Genomic DNA, 8644 nt, shown 5'->3' on the forward strand with positions numbered 1-8644 from the left:
AAAATCTGTTCTGTTTTTTCTGGCTGAGGTACCAGGCAATCATCAGCTGTAATTATTTCGAGTCTTGTTACAGATGGATCTCGGAGCTTTTCAGTCTTAAGCAGAATTCATTATTCAAATGCTGGCTCCAGCCTTCTGCAGAGGGGTGGGCACGGGCGCTGCCGGCCCCGCAAACGCTCGTGAGGAAGGTGAGGATGTGGTGGGATCTGCTTGTCAAAGCCACCCCTGCAGCTCCCTGGAGTTCCCACCCCACTCGTGCTTTAGCTCAGGTTTGATGCCAGGAGAATGGGGGTGTCTGAGGGGGGCTGTGGGGAGCTGGGGATGAGGTCAGCACCAGCCATGCCAGGTCCAAAAAACTCCAAATTCCAGCTCCAAGCTCACTTTGGATACATGACAGCACAAAAGAGGTGTGGGAATCCACAAAATCAGAGGGTTTTGGGAAAGCTGCAAAAGGCAGGCCTCAGAGATAGCAGAACTGTGATTAGAGCTAAGCAGCAGCCATGAGACAGGTCAGCAGAAAAATCATTTAAAAACTAGAAAAGCAAGGACAAATAAAACTATGGTCTGTGCATTAATGCTTGTCTAGAATAACTCCCTAAGCTGCAGAAAAGTTTATCTATCAAGATATTAGGAAGTTCTAAGCTTAATAATGGAGCTCTGTGCATTGTGTTTTAAGGCTTACAAGCAGGTGTTGTATTAGAAATAAGCAAGCATTGTTTTAACCAAAGGCACGTGTGCTTATAGTGGTTGGATGGAACTACTGTCAATGTGCTTTTGCTGTCTGTGATTGGTCAAAAAACTTATAAAGTGAGTTGTAACATTAAGTTCTTGGTCTGCTGCCTGGGATGTGAGCTGGTGGCACCTTCCCATTGCCATAACCATGTAATGAGGCCGATGCTGGAAAAGAAAACAGCTCAAGGCATGTTCCACAGCAGCCCCATCCCATTTGTGATTTGTACAGAGACCCCGGCTGGCAATAAAGAGGAGCCCTGGGGACTCAGCAGTGACTCCAAGCAGCTGGACAAGGGGTTACTGCACTAAATGGAATCGTTTAGTTTGGGAAGCACCCCCAAGATCATGGAGTTTGTTTAACCCATCATTGCCCTGTCAACTAAACCGGAGCACTGAGGGCCAGTCCAAGCATTAAATGGCAAAAGTGAAGTTGAAAAGGGAATAGATTGGAGCTTTTTATTGACCAAACCACCAATTTCAGCCTTTTCTTTCCAATTTTGAAACTGCAAAAGTCAAACACTCTGAGATCCTCAAAATACATCGGGCAGAAAACATTCCCTTACCAAGGGAAAGCAGCTGCAGGAATGGCAGTGGGCTCAGGGCACGGCTCCCTGTGGTGCTCAGACACAGCCACCTGGGGACCTGCCTCTGGAAGTCCCTGTGGTGACACTCCAGGAATCACAATTTGCAGCAGGAAGGCTCAAAGCCCAGCAGGAGCAGCAGCTGTGGCTGCACAGTGTCCACCCAGGCACACACCTCGCTCCCCTCTGGCTCAGAACTCCCTGACACAGAGCCAGCTCTTCCCTCTCCTCCTTCCATATGGATTTCAGGTTTATGACACATCAAGATTTGCAAGGGAGGCATTAAATTCCAACTTTCCAGGGTTTGTGTGGGAAAAGTAAAAAGGGGGATGTTTCCTAGGCCAGAGCAGGGACAACATCCAATTTAAAAAGTCAACATTTTCTGCAGGAAATCTTAATCATCTTAATTTTTTCTTTTCCTTTTGGTCCAAAAAGATATTTTTTTTTTGGTCAAAATTTCCCAGAAGGAGGGAAAGAGGGATGCTCATAGCAGGCAGCAAAGTGTTGCTAATCTTATGCACATACAAAATGGAAACACTGCTTCCTGGTGGGATTGCTGCTATTTTGTTTTTATAAAAATTTTAATCTCTGTATCCCTCCTGCTACTGTTTGTATTTTTCGTGTGTCTATTTGAAAAGCAAACAATATTGCCTGCTCCTGTGGCGCTCTGGGTTTGGGTTTTGCTTTACACTTATTTATTTTGCTCAGCAGTTTAAATTATTAGTCCCTGACCCTGCAAATATCTTGTTGCACGTGGATCCTGGGGCACACAAGCGAGACGTGCCCGAGGTTTATTTGCACTTTTGAGCACAGCCCTGGACCCAGGGGCAGGGAAATTAATTTGAACTGCAAAGAAACAAATTCTGGTGATGCCCCCCAGCAGAGGGGACAGTTTGAGGTTGGTTGGTTTGTTCAGCACCCCTTGGTTCAGTGGACAGGCTGGAAATGGGATGGGGAAGGGCAAGGAGAGGCTTCAGCAGCTCTGGGGGATGCCAGGGGGTGTTGTTGTGTCCCCCTCTGACAGCTGGGAAAACAGAAGGAAAAATCCTTTCCTGCTCCATCCCCACTGCTTCAGGGCCAGGCACAGAGAAAACAGCAAAATATTCTGTGTTATATCAATGTGAAACACTAAAAAAAAAGGGGGGGGGGGGGGGGGGGAAAGGTCTCAGTCTCTTTCCAGGAATGAAAATCTAAATAAAACAAGTCATCCCAGGAGCACCAATGAACCCTGCTTCCCTTGGGATTTATGCCTGGAGCTGGAATGGCAGAGGAAACTGCCTGTGGAGCTGGGGCAAGTTTCCCCCAAAGAGGGGTTCAAGATCTGCCCTTTTGGGATCCCCCAATCCCAGTTAAATCCTGCAACACTGCAGGAGGCTGAACCTGGGTCAAACCATGCTGCTCCTGTTCCACTTCCCTCCCTCTTTCTCTTTCCCCACATCAGCAGCTCCTTCCCACCCCAAAACCCATCCTGAACCTCCATCCCACAGGGGTGACCCTGTTCCTACTCTTCTCAATCAGCCCACCCTCCACAGGACCCCTGCCCAGAAACCCAGCTCCCCTTTCCCCCTACAAACTCCTCACTATCAGCCAAACCAGCCAAAAAGAGGAGGAAAATCCTTCCTGGGCAGCAAACAGCAAATCCAGCCCCACACCACCCTGGAAATATGAGATTTCACTTCAGTGCCAAACCAGCCAAAAATCAGGAGGAAAATCTGTGGTGGTGTTCACAGGGGTCTGAGGATGAGGGAAGAGATGAGGATCTGACTCCATGTTTCAGAAGGCTGATTTATTATTTTATGATATATATTACATTAAAATCTAAAAGAATAGAAGAAAGGATTTCCTCAGAAGGCTGGCTAAGAATAGAAAAAGAAGGAATGATAACAAAGGTTTGTGGCTGGAACAGAGAGTCCGAGCCAGCTGACTGTGATTGGCCATTAATTAGAAACAACCACATGAGACCAATCCCAGATGCACCTGTTGCATTCCACAGCAGCAGATAACCATTGTTTGCATTTTGTTCCTGAGGCCTTTCAGCTTCTCAGGAGGAAAAATCCTAAGGAAAGGAGTTTTCATAAAATGTGACAAAAATCCTTCCTGGGCAGCAAACAACAAATCCAGCCCCACACTATCCTGCAAAAATGAGATTTCACCTCAGTGCACCCCAAATTCAGGGCTCAGCAGCTGCACTCTCCCTCCTTCCCAGGCAGTTTGGGGGTGCCCAGAGGATGGGGGGACTTTCTCTCCCCTAGGACACTCCCTGGAGCCTCAAAGGAGAGCAGGACCCAGCCCTCCTGTGCTGGAGCAGCTCCAGGGCCACCACCATAGGGAGGGAACCCACCAAAGCAAGTCCTGCTCAGAACCCAGCTTGGAAAGACTTTAATTCCTCTGGGAATTCCATATTAATGTGTTCTGCCCTAAGCTGAGCCGTGTGGAGAGCTCTCTGGGGAACTGGGGGGTACTTGGGCACACTCAGGGACATTTGGTGACACTAAACACCAATCCAAATTGGTAATTGGAACCCAAATCCAACTGGGGCATCCTCCTTGTAAATCATTTTTCCATGGGGTATCAAGAGTGGAGGAGTGGAGTTTTCACTGCAGCTCTCAGACACCCCACAGCACAGTTTGGGGGTGATTTGCACAACGTGGCTCCCTGTTAGACTGGAAAAATCACCAAAATTCCTTTTCTGGAGCCAGCAGAGCTGAGAGAAGGCAGCTGCACACAGCAACAGCTCCATTCACTTATTAAAAACCCAAATCTTTCCATTGTAGCTAAGGAATTAAACCCAAAAATAAAGACATCCACGGCTCACCCTCAGCCTCCCCCACATCCTCCAGCTCTCCCACTCTGCAGGATGAACCTGCTCCTCTTCCTCCTCCTCCTCCTGCTCCTCCAGGGGCTCAGGGATGCTGGGAGCTCCCAGCTCACCTGCAGCACCCACCCAGGTGTGCTGGGCTGGGGGAACAACCCCAAATCCCCCAGAGCAAGGGAAGCTCTGGATGGGGCCCTTGCTAGCAAGTGAAAAATGTGATGTGAATTAAAAACATGGGGGAAAGCAGGGATATATCACCCCCAAACCCAAATCATGTATTTATCAATGAAAGGCTCCATTTTTTTATACCATAATGGAACTGGGGAGGGGTTTTCTGGAATCATTTGGGTTGGAAAGATTCCAACTTTCTGAGCCCCCATTCTGCCCAAATATGAGAGTTTGGGGTCTGGGAGGGGGATCCCAAAACCAAACTTGTTCTACAAGTGCTCTAAAATCCCAACAGCAGCACAGGGATGGGGGGGACCTACAATTAGGAATTTGGGAGGGAGAGGGGAACAAAATTCACCCCCTGGTTCCCCTGTGCAACCCCCAGGTCACAGCTGAGCCCCAGGGATGCTGCAGGCCCTGAGGAGCACAAACAGGACCCTGGAATCTCACCCAAACCCACACCAGCAGGGATATTTATTTCTGCCAGTTTACACACAGCTTTTGTGTCTCGCTGAAAAACAAAAGCCCTGAAGAAAGGCAATTAAAATATTATAATTATTGGCGGTGGAGTATTTGCTTTTATCGGCTCCTATTTAAAAAGATGCAAATAGGGGCAGCTTTAGCATTCCAGTCAGCCCAGCTCCCTCCTGCAGGGATGGAAATATTTGCTTTAGTCAACTTTGTTGTGCTGATTTCCTACTTTGCCTTATTTTCCCCTTATTTTCCCATCATTACACTCACTCCCCTCCCTGGCACCGAGTCCCTTTTGCTGGTTTGGGCTTTTCCCTGGGCTGGGCCCCATGCCTGGGGGGTCCCCAATGCTCCAGGGGGGGACTGAGTGACACTGGGGGTGCAATGGGATGATGCCAGAACCTTCCCATGCCAGAACCCCCCAAGCTGGGAGGGGGTCAGGAGGGTAGGGGGGCTGGAGGGGGACAGAGGAGGCTGTTCTACACCTGAGGTTGGGGATTTTGGGGGGCTGGAGGGGGATTTTGGGGGGCTGTTCTGCACCTGGGGTTGGGATTTTGGGAGGCTCTTCTTCACCTGGGGTTGGGATTTTGGGGGCCTGCAGGTGGGGCGGGGTCACAAGGGCTGGAGGGGGATTTTGGGAGGCTGTTCTGCACCTGGGGTGGGGGATTTTGGGGGGCTGCAGGTGAGGTGGGGCAGGGGCTGGGAGGGGGACAGGGGAAGCTGTTCTGCAGCCGGGGTTGGGATTTTGAGGGGCTGCAGGTAAAGCAAGGCTGGATGGGGACAGGGGAGGTGTTCTGCACCTGGGGTTGGGGATTTTGGGGGGCTCTTCTTCACCTGGGGTTGGGATTTTAGGGGGCTGCAGATGGGGCAGGGCCACAGGGGCTGGAGGGGCACAGGGGAGGCTGTTCTGCATCTGAAGTGGGGCATTTTGGGGGGCTGCAGAGCTGGAGGGGGACAGGGGAGGCTGATCTGTACCTGAGGTTAGGATTTTGGGGGGCTGTTCTGCACCTGGGGTTGGGATTTTGGGGGGCTGCAGGTGGGGCGGGGCAGGAGCTGGGAGGGGCAATTCTGAGCCGAGAGCGCCCTCCTCTGGTCACTGCCGCCGGTCACAGCCCCGCGGGGACCCCGGTGCTGGGCAGGGGCTGCGACAGGGCTGGGGGCGTGACATGGGCTGGGGACATAGGCTGGGGACATGTGACAGGGCTGGGGACATGGGACATGGGCAGAGGGACATGGGCTGGGGACATGTGACAGGGCTGGGGACATGGGACATGGGCAGAGGGACATGGGACATGGGCTGGGGATGTGACAAGGCTGGGGACATGGGACATGGGCTGGGTGACGTGAGATGTGGGACATGGGCTTGGTGACATGGGGCTGGGTGACAGGGCTGGGGAACATGGGCTAGGGACACGGGCTGGGAAACATGTGGCATGAGCTGGGGGTGTGACAGGGCTGGAGATGTGACAGGGCTGGGGACATGGGACATGGGCTGAGGAACATGGGATGTGGGACATGGGCTTGGTGACACGGCGCTGGGTGACATGGGTTGTGTGCCAGGCACTGTGTGCCATGGGGTAAGTGTGTGTGTCATACACAGTGGGCCATGTGCCATGGGCTGGGTTACATGTGACATGGCCTGTGTGACATGGGCTGTTAGACGTGTGCCATGTGCAATATACCCTGTGCCATGTGCTCAGAACCATGCAGACTTTGCCCTGTCCCACATGCCCTGTCCCATGTGCCACATTCAGTGTGCCCTGTCCCATGTGCCATGCACAGTGTGACCTGTTCTGTGTGCCCTGTCCCATGTGCCACATTCAGTGTGCCCTGCACAGCACTGGGCTCTCACACACCGTTTGTGTTCCTGCTTTTTGCTTTCAGTGTTAGAGACCAAGCAGGTGACAGAGAGGCCACCAAGAGCCCATGTCCCTGTAGGCCAGCACATCTCCTCAGCAGAGTGCCACTTGCTGGAACCCCTGCACCAGGATGGTGACACCCAGACCCCCACATTGCCAGGAACAGGGGGTGGAGAGCTGGATTTAGGCTGGGATCCATCCCTGGGGACGGGACAGGAGAGGGGACAGAGGAACAGGACAGGCATCCACCCCTCTGTCCAGCCAAACCCAGCATTCCTGGGACCCCTCCCTGGGGACAGGACAGGACAGGGGACAGAGGGACAGAACAGGTGTGTCGACCCCTCATCCAGTCAAAATCAGGAGCCACCAGTCCTCCCAGCCCCAAAGGTCTTTGCCCCCTATTGCACTCACAAAGCAGCTTCCCTCCCTGTCCAGCCAGCCCCTCACAAGCCTCTGAGGGTAATTAACTCTCTAATTAAAGATTAGAGCGCGGCTGTTGTTGGGTTTTCCCCACAGGGACACCTCCACAATCTGGGCAAGGATTATCCAAAGCCGTGTGCTGGCTCTGGCCACGGGGTTTGGCTTTGGGAAGGGCATTCCAAGGTGCACAGGAGGGGCAGGACAGGCTGCTCCCCATCCCTCACCCTCTGATTTGGGGAAAGCAGAGAGCAGGAGGGAGGAAAAAGGAAGGGAAAATTGTTGTGCGGGTCCTGGGGCAGCCTGACTCCCACCCATGGGTCCCAGTCATGATGCTGAGACAGGACAGGTGAGCAAGGAGACACCACAGAGAGCTGAGATTGGCAATGACCTGTGGAATCAAACCTTTTCCATTCTTCTTTCCCCCCTTCTTCTCCCTCCAAGGCCAGAAATTGTGAAAAAATAATTTTTCCTGCATTTTCACCATCAGTGGGATCAGTGTTGGGTAAATCCCTGGGGAAAAGCCAAGGGGGCAAAGGGGGAGCCCAGCCTGGCACCAGCTGCTCACCCCCAGTGTCCCCCATGTCCCCCATGTGCCCCCGGGGCTCTCCCATCCCTCTCGGGTTTTGGTTGTTCATTGCTGCCCCGAGATGTGCAGGGTGTCTCTGCTTTGGCTCACATAACTGAAGAACAAGTCTGGACTCTTCACTTTTCGGTCTTGAGGTTGTTTATTAATTCTTATCTATAAAATTTTCTTTCTGCCCAGCCGAGATCTGCTCAGCAGGGCAGCCACAGGCACTCTGTGTTGTCCTTTTATACTACAAACTACGTATAACATATTTACACTTAATTCCCAATACCCATCACCTATGTTAGACAGTGCACTTCTACTCTAAACCAATCCCAAAGTGCCAACATCACTGCAGAAAATGGAAACAAGAAGAAGGAGAAAGGCTGGCCATGCCCAAGTTCCTCCATCTTGTCCCCATAACCCCCATACCAAAAATCCTAAAATCTACGTTTCCACCCTGTGATCATTTTGTTGTTACACCATTCAAACCTGTGTGACTTTCAGGTCCTCATACAAAGCTGGTAACTTGCTCCAGGGGTCAAAATCAAATCCCCAGGTGCTCTGGGCTGTGTGCCAGGGTCTCCGAGCCCCCCGGTGGGGTCCCAGCAATTCTGGACACCCAGAGGGATGCACCGAGTTCCGACACATCCCCTTTCCTCATCCCCCTCCCTGCACAGCCCCGGGCAGTGCTCAGCAAGGCTCTTGTCCCACGTTATTAACTTTACCTTGCTCATAAAGCCCACAAGATTATCAAAATGCAAAAAAGGCCCTTTCTGTTCACCTCCCTCATCCTCTGCTTTGCACTTTCGATCAGATTCCAGCACAGCTGGCTAATTTCCCCGTTTCCAGCCCTTTTTTGCTGCTGGGGGGAATTCTGTGGGATCAGCCAGCCCTGAATTCTGAATTCCACAGGGGTGGAACCCACCTAAACCCCACTTTTCCCCCCTGTTTTGGAGCAGATCTCTGGTTTTAGGCTTCCCAGCCTCTAAAAACGTCCTCAAAGCAACAGGCTGATATAAATGAATCATAG

This window comes from Ammospiza nelsoni, chromosome 24 (assembly GCF_027579445.1).
Source record: "Ammospiza nelsoni isolate bAmmNel1 chromosome 24, bAmmNel1.pri, whole genome shotgun sequence".
NCBI classification, from domain to species: domain Eukaryota; kingdom Metazoa; phylum Chordata; class Aves; order Passeriformes; family Passerellidae; genus Ammospiza; species Ammospiza nelsoni.